The following is a 15447-nucleotide window of genomic DNA, read 5'->3' on the forward strand; positions in this document are numbered from 1 at the left end:
GTATATGCACACAAGTCTCTTGTTCCCTGCAAGACATACAGTTCTCACTCCTATTTTAAAATGGCAATATTTCTGAAAAGTGCTATAGACATTAGAATGTGAAAAGACTTGATGAATTATCAGATGAGCCTGAGATTTCAACTCACAGATTAGCACAAATCACATCCATTGGTCCTTCCTGAAACATCTCTTGATTACAAACTGTTCGGTGTCAGCTCAGCTCAAGGCAATTAGCATTGATTGCTGCTTACCATCTATGTTTAGCGCTTTACTTTTGTATATCAATACAAATGGCTGTAAGTCAGCTCTGCCTTTGTTACATAATCTTTGAAATAAATTAACAGTGACAGCAGCAGTGTGGCACATATTTAAACTTTCTGGAATTTCTGGAGTGTTTGGCAGCAATAGAAAACAGCAGAAGACATATTAATAATAATATTAATATTTGTATTATTTTATTAATTTTATTCAACAGTTCTTTCCCAGCTGTTTCATGAAATAAATGACCAAATATCGACCCTGGGTGGCAAAACAGGACATAAAAACCAAAAACGTACATTGTCATTTTTTATTTACTTTATTCATTTCTAATCCTGGACTGTGGGGTTTATACAATTTCTGGTCCCAGTGCAGAATAAAATCAAATATGATTACTGCTGTAGGATGTCATAGAAATCAAGTGTGTGCCAGATGATTACTTTCAAATACTGTACATGGCACAATAATAAAATACTTATGTAGCAAATCCCTGACCTCATAAACCCACAGTCCTGCACTTCCTGCTGCACATCTTATTCCCTGGATTGTGACTTTAAAATAAACACATCAGTTGAGCACAGTGGTGGTCCACGAGCTGCATTTGTTGTTTCCTGGTGTGTGGTGACACGGAGTCTGATTCCATCTTCATCTGCCTTTGTGACACCTGCGGGCATAAATCTTCATCAAGTGCACACCGAGGTGCGCACGCCATTAGAACACAACTCGCGAGCACATGACCATGTGATAGCTATTGGCAGCCTGCTTTGTCATGGCTGTCCCTGTGCTGCACTGCAGAATCCCCATGGGGATGTCAACAGCTCCTGCCTTCTCCCATCGATAGCGCTGACATCAACAATATGAGCCCTTTCCTTTTACTTGACACTGACGGGTAGCGATCTATAATGACACTTTTGAGGTGCTGTAAAGACCCCGAGAGGCTGTTAAGCCCACAAAGGGTGCACCTGGCAACTCTGGTGTCATTTAAATGCCATTATCAATGCCTGATTGTTCAACACCTGCCCTTGCAGTTCAGTCTTACCTGCCATGCTTCCTTTAAGGCTATTATAATCTCCAGGGATCTGAACTTTAATGTGAATTTGCATGAAGGATAGAGTTTAGCTTCATACATGTTTTTATTCCACAAAGGCAAATAACACTAGTGCAAAAGGCATACTCAGAGCCTGTACAATGTAACCTACTGTATAAGCACAGAAAATAACAGAAGTAAAATAAAACTAGCTCAAGCATCACAATTTACTATTGCCTTGTATATTATTACAAATGACAGAGCTATTAGCGGGCCCAAGGACAACTCTAAATGGTAATTCCTAAATGTATTTTATTCATATACTTTACTTATTGGAATACAGATGAGGGCAAAAAAAAAGCCTCTACAAGAATACCTCAGCTTTACTAAGATATCATCGGTGAACTCCAGATGTCACTGTTGGTCTTCATTCACTCACAGTCTTTTGTCAGGAGGAAATTAGTTACCAAGTGGGTTAATGAATACATTTGGTATATCAACTTGCAACCCTGAATGCTGAAATTTGCTAGGCATTCTTGTGCAGTAGATTAAATAAATAATTGATGAACAATGTCATATTTACACAAAAGGATGCCTTTAATAGCTTGAAGGCATATTTAATATACAGCGATGTCCAGAGCTATAACTGTTGCTGACGGGTACAGGATTCACTGGATTATAATACTGCTTTACTCTCCTTTCAAAAAAGCCTGTTCTTGGCCTCTGTAGGCATTTCTAAAGTATTAGACTTCACACTTCACAAACTTGTGGAAGCTCCCTGTTTTCCAAAGACAGAGGACTTTGATCTTAAGATGCCTCAGATGATGTTTTTCACATTAATGCTAGGATTTACTTCTTTCAAAGCACAGAGCATCTTCTCTAGTTCTGAGGGCCCTGGGAACTAGGATCTCAGTTGATGTGCTTTCCAGTGACAGAGCATCCAGAGCGACTCACAATCAGCCCAGTCCAAGAGAGATATGTCCTTTCTTTAGTGTGTTGTCTCCTTCAAGATGTCAGGACCACATAGGAGCACAATATTGACTTGCAGGTATGCAACAGGAACTCCCATTAGTTCTAACATACCTTGAACCCTCTGGGATGATTTTGCAATTTTGAATAAATTATAAATATGAAGATATATTTCTCTGAATTCCTGAACAGCTACAGTTACAACATAACACAGAACAACACAGTGCAGATTTCTAGCACTGCATTATCATCACAAACATTAAATGCATGATTAATACCGAGTGCTTTTAATATGAGACATAATTCTGTGGCATGTCTGCTGAACTATAGTATTTGTGTGCTATAATTAGACAGTTTAGATTGTCTAATCTAAGATTGGACTTCTTAGCATTGGTGGACTGAAATGAGAAATCTATTTCTATTTGTATTAGGCAGCTCTGTCTCTGGTGTTTGTTTTTAAAAAGAGTATACAGTTGCAGGCCTCTCTACTACAATAAAATATATGTGGGCCAATTAAAGCCCAAGCACTTCACAATGTGATTAATAGTAGCCATCAGGAAGCAAATAGCTCCTGAACAATTATTATTATTACAAATGCTTGACCAAGCCGAGGTCATGCTTTCTGTGAATACAGAAAGCATCCTTGAAAATGCTGAAAATGTTGAAATTTGCTTGCAACAAGTGAGTGTATGAAATCAATGCTAAGGTGATAGCTTCATAACTGTGGATGCTCTCCTTTTTTATCTGAAAATATGCATACTCTTAACTGTTATGTTGGCATTATATGAGAATAAAAAAAAACAACAACAAAATAGCCAGGAAGTAAAAATGTTAATGTATTTTTAATCTACTACCAGAAATCTGGAAAATAGGAACTCACACCAACTTTTTTATATAACAGCAAAGATTACAGGCATGCAGTGTGGGAATTGTCTGTATTCCAGGCACAGTATCTCTTCAATCACTGCAGTCAAATGCTCTTCCTGAAGTTTGTGAGGTAATCACTCTAGGTAGTTACAGACCTATAAATAAAGAAGATAAGGACTTGAATACCATAACCCATGCCACCCAAATTGATTTGGGTAAAAGTATGTTATCAGGCTATAACATAAATATAGGACAAACACTGTCACCGTAGTGTTTTCCATACATTAATTAAAAGCTCATTTCCATCTGGAAGCTGCAATTATTCTCTATGGCTTTATTTCTCTGTTGTAATATTCTCCAGTTGCTATTTACTGTGGAAATATGTCTAATACAAGTGGCCCACTGCCAGAAATTTTCTGTGATCCGTTTGGCTTCTGATGACACACTTTAAACTGTTTGCTGGTGCACAAATTAAAAGGTAAGCTAGCGATTCGTTTTCATTATATAGAGGGAAACAATCTTTACATTTTTCGATTTTCAAGTGATAACTTTGGTTCTCTTAGAATACTGTGCTGCAAGCACTGAACTTACTGTACTCTGTGTAGTTTGTAGTGCTGGGTTTGCCTTGCCATTAGTCTAAAGATAGTGGTGGAAGAGGGAAGTTGCCACTAGAAAAGATCTGTCTGCCTAAGGCAGTGCCCAGAGGTGTATTCTTCCTGCTTACTTTGTTCTCCTTGGCTTTCATCAGGCTCAGCAAACATTTTAATTTCCTGAAGGCGGATCCTGATAAGGGTGATTCTGTACCATTCTGCAGCCAGCAGTTCTTAGATGTAGTTGAAGAATGCCTGTGGGCAGATGCACATACCCAGGATAGCCTCTTACCTATTAAATCTGTGTTTGGTGGTAAGAGCAAACAGTAGTGGTGGCAGCACACACTCTGTTTAATGTAGCGGAGGGCAGAAAACACGGTTCTCCCAGTTGTTACTTATTGAGGTGATACTATACAGTCTTACATATATATGTATTTCAGTAACTCTTGTATGGAATGCATGTCTACTGTCTTGATTGCTTACTATAGATATTAAATGATTAAACGATCATATGTACAGTACGTATCTTATTACACCCACACACTCCAAGTCTGGCCTCTTGCATATCTGTAAAGCAATCTTAAGTGTTATATATTATATTGCTCAGCAGTATAATAGGCCCTACAATATTCAGTGCCCATTTACAAGCCTTTTCTTATGCAGGACATGTTTTCAAGAGTGTTACAGTCCCACTAGTAGAATGGACAGGTGTACCATGAGGCTTTTTAAGAATTACTTACCGTAAATTATGAGGAAATGAAAGTTTGATATAATTTCTAAAAAGGTATTTATTAACTCATTTTTGAAAGTGCCAGAACGGAAAGGCAAACACTAGAGGAGGGCACAGCCACTACTTTAATGCATTCCTTTCTAAACCAAATAATGTGAATTCCTTCTGCTTCTCTTTGGGTCTTTTGGAAGTCAGATGTGCTCTCTTTTTCAAAGGCTTATTTCTGAACGGGCGCTCTTAATGGATCTCAGAAATAAAGAAGCGAATAGCTGATCCGCCACATGCTGTAAGAGGGGTGTACAAAGAAGGAGTCAATATTGTCCATCACCTTTGCCATGGAAACTGAGCAAAGCAAGCCAGTGCCCGTTACTGTGCCTCTCTTGCGTTATTCTCACACAACAGATTGTTTTAGCATCCCTTTTACACAACATCCCAGACAAAATTGTCCAGGAAGCTTCAAAGCAACTGAGTAATTGCTGATCTAAGCAAGACTACATCAAACAGCACCCTCCCTTCCACCATCTCTGAGAAAATAGTTGTAACTATTTGCAAAAATGATTTTTGTTCTATAAAAAGCTATACACCTCCCTACAGAAATACGTCTAATATAGACAAAATGTTCTTTTGAGCCTTTACCAACTGATTTACTTGCAAGTCCTTCACTGTAGAAACCACATGCATGTTCCAGAGCCTAAATGGATCGGTTCCCAATCGGGAATTTTCCATTTGCCATCGTGACATTTTTAAAAGACAGCAGAAAGAGTATCGGGAATTTGTTTCTTAGCTTTGTTAAACAGAAATGCAGGTGATAGGGCACACAGCAGAAAAAAAAAGTTAAAAGGGACAAACTGTCATTAACTGTTTGAAAAACTATTGGACCAGAAGGCTACTAAATAACAGCCAACGACAACAGGTTTATTATTAGGTGCAGGGAGCAAAACTGTAGACTTTGTGTTTCATAACATTTCCTAGGTTTCTGCAAAATGAGTGCATATACTGTACAACCAGTTGTGAGGTTGTGATGATATTAATTAAGATGAATTATTCAAGGTACTTACAATGTTTCTGTTCTTTCTTGTGCTGTTGCTTGGACTGTTTTTTTTTCAGTTAAAAAAAACAAAGGCAAGGTAATAGTTGCAGTGTGACCATGCAGTCATGTTGATCGAAAGATGCACACAACAGTCAGCTGTTCTTCATGGGATACAGGAGGAACATGCACCTCAGTTCACAAACACACAACACTTCTGATGGGCTCTACACTTCATACCCTGTCCTCTTTCTATAATGCCTTCTCTGTTTCAGTTTCCACTCCACTCACAGAGCTTGTTTGACCATTACCACAGGTGTAACTGCTTGCCGGAGTACATTGTTAATCAACAAATCATCCTTTGACTCACATGATTATTTATGCAATTTTATACCAATGTGCTTGGCGATATCTTTAGCTGTTTCCCTCTCTCTGAAAGGCATGCACGCTCTAATCACTATATTCCAATCCAGCCAGAATGAATTGCCAGTTTACCTTTGAACTGTAAGAACACTAACAAAATAACCTTGTGAAATCTACATGCACTGACAGGTACCCAGAACAATGATACAGCTAAGAACTTTAAACTCAACACACTTTTTGCACAAACAGGTCACAAACATTTATATATTTAACTTCTTTCACAAACAGATCACTACATTTTGAACCCCTTCTTTTCTTGCTTACTGTATGTTCTGTACACTATGGTTCCCGTCTTAACCTGCCCTCACAGGTGAGCACAGCTTACACACAGCTTACACACAGATAACACTGACAAATCTGGTACTTGTTTAAAACTGAGGGCTCCTCCGCCACAGCTCTGGAAGTACTTTCACAGACTCTCACTGTTTCAGACTGTCCAGGGCCTGAATTTGACAACCAGGGTGCAAGAGCAGGAGCAGTGTTCAGTCCGCGAGCAGCGCACAGAGGAAACTGAACACAGTGGAATGAGCTCATGCTAGGGTGGCACAGAAGAAACTGTACACAGTGGAATGAGCTCATGCTAGGGTGGCACAGAGGAAACTGTACACAGTGGAATGAGCTCATGCTAGGGTGGCACAGAGGTTAGCAATTCTGCCTCAGTGGATTTAATGTCTATGAATAGGTGGCACATTGGCGCAGTGGTTGGCAAAGGTGCTTCACAGCGGTGGAGGCTTGGGTTCATCCCTGGGGTACTGTGTGTGTGGAGTTTGCATGTGCTCTGTTTTCCTCCCACAGGTGGCAGACATACTGTTACTGTAGGTTAGCCACCTTCTGGAAAAAAAAAATTCACAACATATAATATAATTAGTTCAAGTAGGGAGCTGTTTCAGCATGCGTAGGCTGCAAAGGAACAAGAAAAGGTTTATTCCCTGCTGAAAAGGGAAGAAAAAGAAACACAACGTTTCGGCTGTGGAGCCTTCTTCAGGCGTCAAAATACATATGTTGGCAATATATGTTGTTTCTGTAAAAAATAAAAAAAAGGAAACAAAAATCTAACACTTCAAAAAAATATGCATGATAATAGCAGCACAGAAGCTAGACTAACGCTGAGCTTTCAGAGAATGCAAATGTTACCTTCTTTATGCACCGGAGCTCATCTAAAGCACTGCGTCTTCTGATATTACTAACAGCATGTACATCTAAAGTTGGTTTCCAGTAATTTGTCAAGCTGACTGTTTTTATTTTGGATTAAAAAAGCCATAAATAGTAAATTCGTTTGCTTAGTAAAAAAGAAAGAAAGAAATGTGAGTGTGAGTCTCTGTGTGTCCCTCCCAGAGTGTATCTGTGCCCAGTGTTTCCCGCCCTGGCGCTGTGTTAGATGTCCGATTACTGAAAGTGATGTCGCGTGTGAGTTTATGCTGAACCAGTCACTGCAGAGTGGGGGTGTAAAATGTATTCTGATCACAAGCGAACCATTTAAAGGGAATTTAGTTCAGCAATTGGACATTAAGCAATCGGGGAAAAAAAGTGCCGGCAGCAAGATGCCCTCTGAACGAGGGTCCGTCGCTGTTGTAGGCAGCCTGAGTTTCCGAGTTAAAGGAGCAGTTCGGCCACTTGGGCTCCTGTTTAAACAACCTCTAGATGTCGTTGTGTCACAATGTTAGTAAACACTGTTTTTATTTGTCTCCTTGCGTTAGTTTTGCAGATTGGTGCATCTAGCTTTTTCCATAATGAGTACATGTATACTCCATTGTTATGCAATAAAAAAAACCCGATACAAAATATTAATCAACAATGAAGGTTTTTTTTATTGCTTTGCACAAATTTAGTTTTTACGTTTGGATTCTCTCCTATTTGCAGTTTTTCCCATACAGACTGAATTCCAGTCATTCATCGATTGTACAAAGCAATTAGATATCTGGTCGTACTATTTAAACAGTACACGATTCATATCAATAGACGTTTTTTATGTAATGGAATTGCAGAATTTACAGATTGCGTGTCTAAAATATACTCGACAAGTATTTTTCGCGTGTCTCCTACTGTTTCTGCCTAAGGTACCTGATGCAGTGTCTGCTTTCCTTTGTTAAGGAGGAGGTGACATGTTTCCTGCGAATGTTAACAAAGAGACACGGTTTCAGAACTCTTGAATCCTGAAGATCTCCTTTGCATTTCCATACATTTCCATTTTTCCTTTTAACAAACACTTCTATTCCTAATATTTAGTAACAGATATGTAGGCGTTATATAAACACGGTGTCATGTGAGAATAAAACAGGATGAGTGCAAAGCAGTTTAAATCTATTGACGTCTATCAGGCAGTGCATTACAAACGAATTTATGCATAAATCTATTGAATAGACACTCACGCAGCATCCGGTTTTAACGTTCTGATTATGTTTTTTCTTCTTGTTATGTTAGTTTTGTCATTCGCCTCTCATCTTCTTAATTCTGACGTGCCGGTTCCTGCTCTACGCCCCGTTTTTACCTTCTGAGAAACTGTCTGCCCTGAGGATTGCACTGAGAGAGAGAGAGACAGAGAGAGAGAGAGTCTTCCTGACACGACTCTTTTCATATGCAAATGCAAAAACACTAACGCACTTTTCTCCGTCGTCGGAATCGCTTCACTTGGGGATGCGATCCCACGCCTCTTTTAAAAATGCTGAGCCGACCGCTGTTACTGGCGCAACGTGCGATAACCTTTCACAAAGGACTCATGAGCCGCAGCGCTAATAACAGTTTGCCGTGACTTTGACCCGAGTGAGGCACTGCCACTTAATTTGGACCTGGACTGGAAGTCTAACAGAAACACCTTAGTTTCTCATTTGAGCAAAAGAAGGAAATTTAGATTTAGATTTAGATTAATGGGGCAATAGGATTACAAAACGTTTCTTGAGGGTCTTTGATCTATAGCCAGCAGGTCTCAGGGGACTATTCTGTATTTTCATATGTACAGTCCTCACAGTGAACATCTGCAGACAACTGCTGGTGTTTTAATCCGCCTAGAATTACAATGATACTTTATGATCTTACGGATACGGCCAAACGCGACAATGCTTATACAGCATTTTCCAGTGTATTGAAAATGATTTTGCATTAGAATGTGTTTGACAAACCAACAACCAACCAACCAGCCAACCAAAAAAACAAACATCTGAGCTGTATTTCACATAACCTGAGTGAAAAAGCTAATGAAAGCTCATCATGTGTACACGATGACTGTCCAGTAAACAGCGCATGGGCGACTGGGGCTATGGAAGGCTACACATGGAAGGAATTATGCAGATTCTTCCATGTCCACATTTCCACAACACATGGAAGTTCACTGGGAATAACAACATCCAAGACTTAAGTACACTGAGTGTTTACTCAAAATTTGGCTGAGACGAACCCGCTTGGCTGAAGGCTGACCTCCTGGCCAGAGGACAAAGTTCAGTAGGGATGACAGCAGCCAAGTTCAATCAGACTCTGCTGTCAGTAATTCACAATCACCGCTGACATCATTTCCTCCCCTAAAACACTACAAATATCGTACCTGATCCCCTTCTCTCCCTCCCACAAGTCTTTCTGAATCCCTCCTCCACCCCATTCCCACCTCTGCAGCTGCCCCTGGGCCACCCCTCACTCTGCAGGGGGGTCCCAGCCTCCTCGTCCGCTGGCCAGGAGGTCAGCCCTCAGCCACATTTTCACGAAACACTCCGTAATCCTTTCAGTATACTTAATTCTTGTGTGTTGTTATTCCTAGTGAACTCCTATCTGTAACCTTTCTTATGTCCTAAATTATTCAATTAGAATACCATAATTAAAGCAAGAAAACAAACTAAAATCCAAAACTGATTATGGAAACGTTCTTCCTAGTGCGTGCATATTTATGTGAATAAAGGATATGATTTGAATTTCTGGCTTATGTTTTCATGAAACGCACTGCAGGTTTTTTTTACCTTAGCAAAGCAACAGCCAGAATCATTTACACCAACGGATAGCAGGTCAGGCATTGCTGCAAATGTAAAAAATATGTAGGCAAATTCCATTTCTATTACATTAAAATGAATGATCTAAAGTGACAATATATCTAAGCTTTTTGTTATGGAAAATTAGCTGACATTAGATGTCCTTTCCTTACAATTACCACCAGCTGAAGCTTAAATGTCTTGACTGGTTTGAAATGTTACTTTCTGCAAAATTGAATTAGAAACGGTTTCATTGGTTCATTGTCTTAGAAGTCAGAAGTGATGATGTTTGACTGGTGTACAGTATATACTGCAGTGCACAATTTTCAGTATTGCAAAGTAAGGCAAAAATTAGGTACAGATCACTTCTGCACAGATGTTTTGTTGCTTTTCACTTTATGTTACTATTTAGCATTAGTTTATATTTCCCATAATGAGAAAAATCAAAATCAAAATGAAGCTAAGGTCATTTGTCCCAGTGAGCTCATTTGGTCTAAAATATCCTTATGCATCTGTTGCTTATTGATAGACCACATTTTTCACTGTGACATTTTGCGTTACTGACAAAACAAACACATTTAAAAATAGCTCCGCATGCACGTTTGAGAGTCTCCCAATTCAAATGAGCTGTTTGTTGTTAATTATTCAAGATCTGTCAGTTTTGTCGCCCTTTGAATAATGGTATGATAGCTGAAGTAGGCCACAGGCTTCCAGAATCTGGCCGATGCACTCTTAATCTGCATCGTAAGTCACCCAAAAACCTTCACTTGCTCCTTCCTTTGTGATTAAGATAAGCAAGTTTCTAATTACTATATGCAGAAAATGACCCTACTTGGTGATGACAGCTGGCATTTAAGTCCTGTTTCTTTATCTAAGATCACTTTATTGGCCATATACAATTTCTTGCATTAGGAATGTGTCTTTTCACATACCCCAGCTTACTCTTAATGAGACACACAGACAGAGAGAGAAGTTGGGGGTCAGATCGCAGGGTCAGCCATTTATACGGCGCCCCTGGAGCAGCTGGGGTTAAGGGCCTTGCTCAGGTGCCCAATGGAGGAGGATTCGTCTGCCGGTTGTGGGATACAAACTGGCAACCTTCCAACTACAGGCGCAGATCCTGAGCCACAGAGCCACCACTCCGCCCACCCCGGTTGTGTGTTTTCATCTTGGTTGGTGGTTTGATCTCATGTGTTCTTGCTGAGGAGTCAGAATCGGAAATGGACAGCCCTGTGTCTACACTATATCCCAGCAGCAGAGTCTCTGGGAAGACTTGCCTCTGGCAATTGTGCTGCTGCTTAGAGGCATAGGCCTTCCCCTATGAAAGGGTCGTGTTTTATACCGTAGTAAAGGCAGAGTAAACCATGGTAAATTGTAGTGAGTTGGAAATCCTAAGCAGAAATGGTGAGACTTACTGTAATACGAACGATGGCAAACCTGGGCAAAACAAAGTAAACGAAAAAAAAACTCATGGAGAAACCAGGAGAGATGAAAAAATGCAGTTCAAATGGTGGACTGGAAGGAGGCTGTTCTAAACTCTTCTGATCACCTCCTGCGTTGACAGGTTTTCTGTCCTGATGGGGAGACCTGGCACTAGAGCCCTTGACAGTGGCCACTTCCCTTTGTCTTGGGGTGTTTGTGAAGGCCCTGGCTCTCATCTTGGACTTGGTGACCGGTCTCTGAGTTTCGGCCTCTGTGATGGTGCTAGCTGGAGGACTGCTGTCCTGAGATTCCAGGCCTTCCAGTGGAGCAAACGGGTGTGTCAAGGTGAAAGGTTTGACAGAACGCATTCTGGACCCCAGTATCCTGTCTCCATGGGAAACCAGGAACCAGCTCCCCTCTGCTGACATCTCTGTGTTATGGGTCTAAGGGGTGAGAATGCACCTTCACTGCCAGTTCTTCAATCCCATGGTGCTCTCCCAGTAGCTGTGACGTTTTCTGCAGGAAATGTGTTTTTACAAGGAGAAAATGGATTTAATGATTGCTCACAGACACAATCTGGCTACTTGGAGTCTTCCAGATTGCCCCCATGGTGCAAAACCTGTTAATTACAAGGTTGGGGACCATTATTAAAAGGTGGGCTTTTTATGTGAAGAAAACTAAGACATGCGTCGATTTAAGCAGGTCAGCCCTTGCTTTAGAGATGAGAAACAGCACGGTTGTTTAAATACTGTACAATTGGTCTTTCTGCCTCCAATTATCAAGCAATCAGTTCCAGCCTTTACCACACAATGGGGTCCAATGGGTCCTGTAGTGTTGCCCTCTTGTGTCTCGACGCTGCTTCACACAGCCCTTTAGAATGAAAGAAATTTGAAAGATGTTGATTTTTAAGCTGTGCTTGTTTAAAAATCAAAATATAAATACTTTGCATTACCCCCTAGTTGTGTAGAGACTTAAATAGAAGTAATAAGTTGCAGTTACTCTTTTCTTTGACTGGATGTTGAGTGGTTATTAATGCCACAGCACCACAGGCTGAAAATATTCAGTTTTAAATTTGTTCTGAAAAGCCTACTGTTCTTTTATTTTCTTTGGAGTTTATATGTAGCTAGTTTGATTTGCAACTGTTTTTCTTTTGTGCAATAAAAGCACTGTGTATGGAAGAAAAATGTGCTTTGTATAGTGCTTTGCAATGAGACAATACAAAGCTTACAAAACGTAATGTTGTAAAAATGAATACTGGATTTTTCAAAGACTGAATTTGTAAGGTCCATGGCTGAACAATAAATAAATCTTAAATTCTTCAATCATTCCAGTTGGGTAAACCTAACGGTAAATGAAAACGATGAAATCTCCTATCCCAGCATTTTAGATTGATGGATTTCACAAGATGTCAGAAGTCAGTAATGGAATCTTTTTTGAAAGCTCGGTATAGAGTAACTGCATATACAAACATATACTACATAAAATCAACATACAACACCTGATTGAGATATACTCAATAAAATATATAATCTAATAAAGAAATGTTAGAAATCAATACATGAATTATTTGGGCTATTTAACACACAGAATGTGTGTTGTTTGGCATTATGGTATTGTAACACAACGGGGTTCAGGTGGGCACCCTTGCTTTCTGCCTTCACAGGTCGGCCCCACTCCGTGGGGGACACGAACCCAGGCCTCCGGAGTCACTCAACAGGGACCCAGCTTGTTGAGCTAAAGAGAGAACTCTCCGCAGCCCACTGGCTGTAGTCCTGCTATCACAGGGAAGGGCGGTGACGTCACCTGCTCTGGTAAGCCGGCTCTTACACACCACTGACGGCCGTAAGCGTTACAGTATTTTATGTTGAGTTCTGCAAAAAGAGTTCTGATAACAACTAGGTAAAAAGAACCTTCTCCCCTTGTACACATTCACATTTGTCCAAGCTCCAGACATTGCTGTATGAATGACTCCCATTTCCAACACATTCTTAAAAGAATAACTTGATGTGTTATTATTTTCTGCATATTTATAGCTCATGAAAATTTTGACACATTTCCTTGGGGCAGTTAACAATCACATCCCCCTTAAATGTGTTTGGATAGTTCAGTGTAAGAGGGAACATGGATATAAAACAACATAACACTGCCATTGTTTTGCAAATCAATTTCTGTCTAGGGATGTGTTCAATGAATTGCTGCTTCAGTAAATTCATTTTGGAGCATCTGACTAATGAGTCATTCTCCACTGTATGAATGGGAAAGAGTTGGATCTCAGTCTTTCAGCTTACTGTGGAGATTGGAAACACATCCTGCATGGCGCTGGAGACATCAACGTGTTGTGCGTTTTCCTCTCTTCCGCACAAGGACAGTGCTGTGGCAATTTCACTGGATACCAGCGGGCCATTCATGTAATTTAAAATAAGCATTCTGTCACTTTTAGTCAATGAAGCTTGTGCGTCATGTGTCCATTGTGTCACTTCTAATGAATACAGGATTTTTTATATTTATGAAAGCTAGAAAATTGGAACACAGGATGAAGAAAGACATCTAAGGGGCAGGAATGATGAGGAAATAACGGAAAAACATGGAGTGTGAGCCAGTGACATTGTGTCAACAGTACAAGCTTTGGGTTTAGTGAGAATATATTCAGACCCCTACTGGTGAGAGTATTTTTAAATGTGTGTATTATACATTTATGCATTATAAATATTATGCATGATACATTTAAGAGTTTATAATTATTTGACAGAAATATAAATCATTAAAGTAAAAATTGAAAATAAGTGTTAATTGTTTAAATATTTCCATTTACTGAAGAATAAGCAGCCTTACAGCATTAAAAGTAAATCAACAAAATCAATAGGATACACTAATGCATTTCAGAGACCTTTCTTTGTCTATAATATTAGACAAAAAAAAGGTCACTGACAAAACTGAGGGGTGAGGAGTTACCCAGAGCAGAGAACCAGGTGAAGACGTCTGAGCCACGTGCTTGAACACTTTCAGGTTCCACACGGGCAGGTCTGACCAACGAAGGATCGCTTGCATCCTGGTTTAAATTGCTCAACCTGTTTAAATGAACTCTGGATGTCTGCAGAGATCTCTTCTTCCTGTGCCGAGTCGAGAGCATCTGGAGGTTAGACTCCGCACATGGTTAAAGCCCCCGGATTTTCAGAACCGTTTTAAAATGGAAAATAAATGTAGACTGCACATCAAAAAACCACCGTTGTGTAATTGTGCTGTCGAGGTCAGTTACACATCCATTTCCAGTTAATTCTAGGTGTCAAAAGGAAGGATAGAAAAAGCACTGTCTTTTCTAAGGTTTGACAGTGAATTCTACAGTGGATGAGATAACGAAGGTTGCGAGCTCTTATGGTGCAAATATATTTTACAAACCAGTTCACTCATCTGAAAATGTACAATATAGGTAAGGCTTCACTCTTGGAAAAAGCTACAATTCAATGTCTTCAGTGTGGCCCAGTGCTAAAATCTCTGTCTTTGGAGTATTATTTAATAAAATATTCATTGTATCCAGCATAGCTGTTAAGAAAGAAAGTTTTGGCTTTGTTTAATTGCTCTGTATTTTGTGGTGGGTGTTCTTCAGAAGATGTTCCATGTCTTTCTGACAAACCTGCAGAAAATCCCCTCGAGATTAGTATAACATTGAGACTCAGGAAGAAATGCGTCAAGTTAGTGTTTTAAAAAGTGACAAAAGGACTCAAGGATTTAAGAGAAAAGACTGTCAGATTGCAAAACTGTAATGAAAGTTGTTCTACCCCGCCGTCTCTAGTGCAGCTTGTGAGTGTGAAGCAGGGCTGTTTTTTCCTATTGTATTTGAAGCGTCTGAAAGTATCACCCCCAGCCCCTAGCAGTGTCGACTGCATTTTGATACGTGCATCAGGAAGTGATGCAGACTGTATTCTTAATCGTAAAGCTGTCGTTAATGGTAAGCTGCTGTGAATGACGACAAACTGAGCTTAAACTATATTACACAGAAAACATAGGCTTGGTTTTCATATGGCGCCTTTCTTGATACGTCTTTTCAAGGTGCTATGTATTATACAACAATAAAGAATAAAATGATAGAATGATTTAGGGCTGTGCAAGATTTTTGTTCTCACTTTCAATTTGCCAAACAGAGATACCGCAGCTGAGGAAAATACTGTGAAATAAACTATTTTACG

The 15447-nt window shown here is 39.9% G+C and overlaps 1 long non-coding RNA gene across 1 annotated transcript; it reads right to left on the reverse strand.

The window, feature by feature from the left end:
- Positions 1–3080: 3080 nt before the first annotated feature.
- LOC148827966 (uncharacterized) lies at positions 3081–8400 on the reverse strand. The gene is made up of 3 exons (XR_016091524.1): positions 8261–8400; positions 5500–6722; positions 3081–3276 (listed from the first exon to the last, which is right to left on the reverse strand). It is a non-coding gene; the product is annotated as an uncharacterized LOC148827966 (long non-coding RNA).
- Positions 8401–15447: the final 7047 nt, after the last annotated feature.

The sequence above is a fragment of the Atractosteus spatula genome, chromosome 9 (assembly GCF_055471065.1).
Source record: "Atractosteus spatula isolate fAtrSpa1 chromosome 9, fAtrSpa1.hap1, whole genome shotgun sequence".
Classification (NCBI taxonomy): domain Eukaryota; kingdom Metazoa; phylum Chordata; class Actinopteri; order Semionotiformes; family Lepisosteidae; genus Atractosteus; species Atractosteus spatula.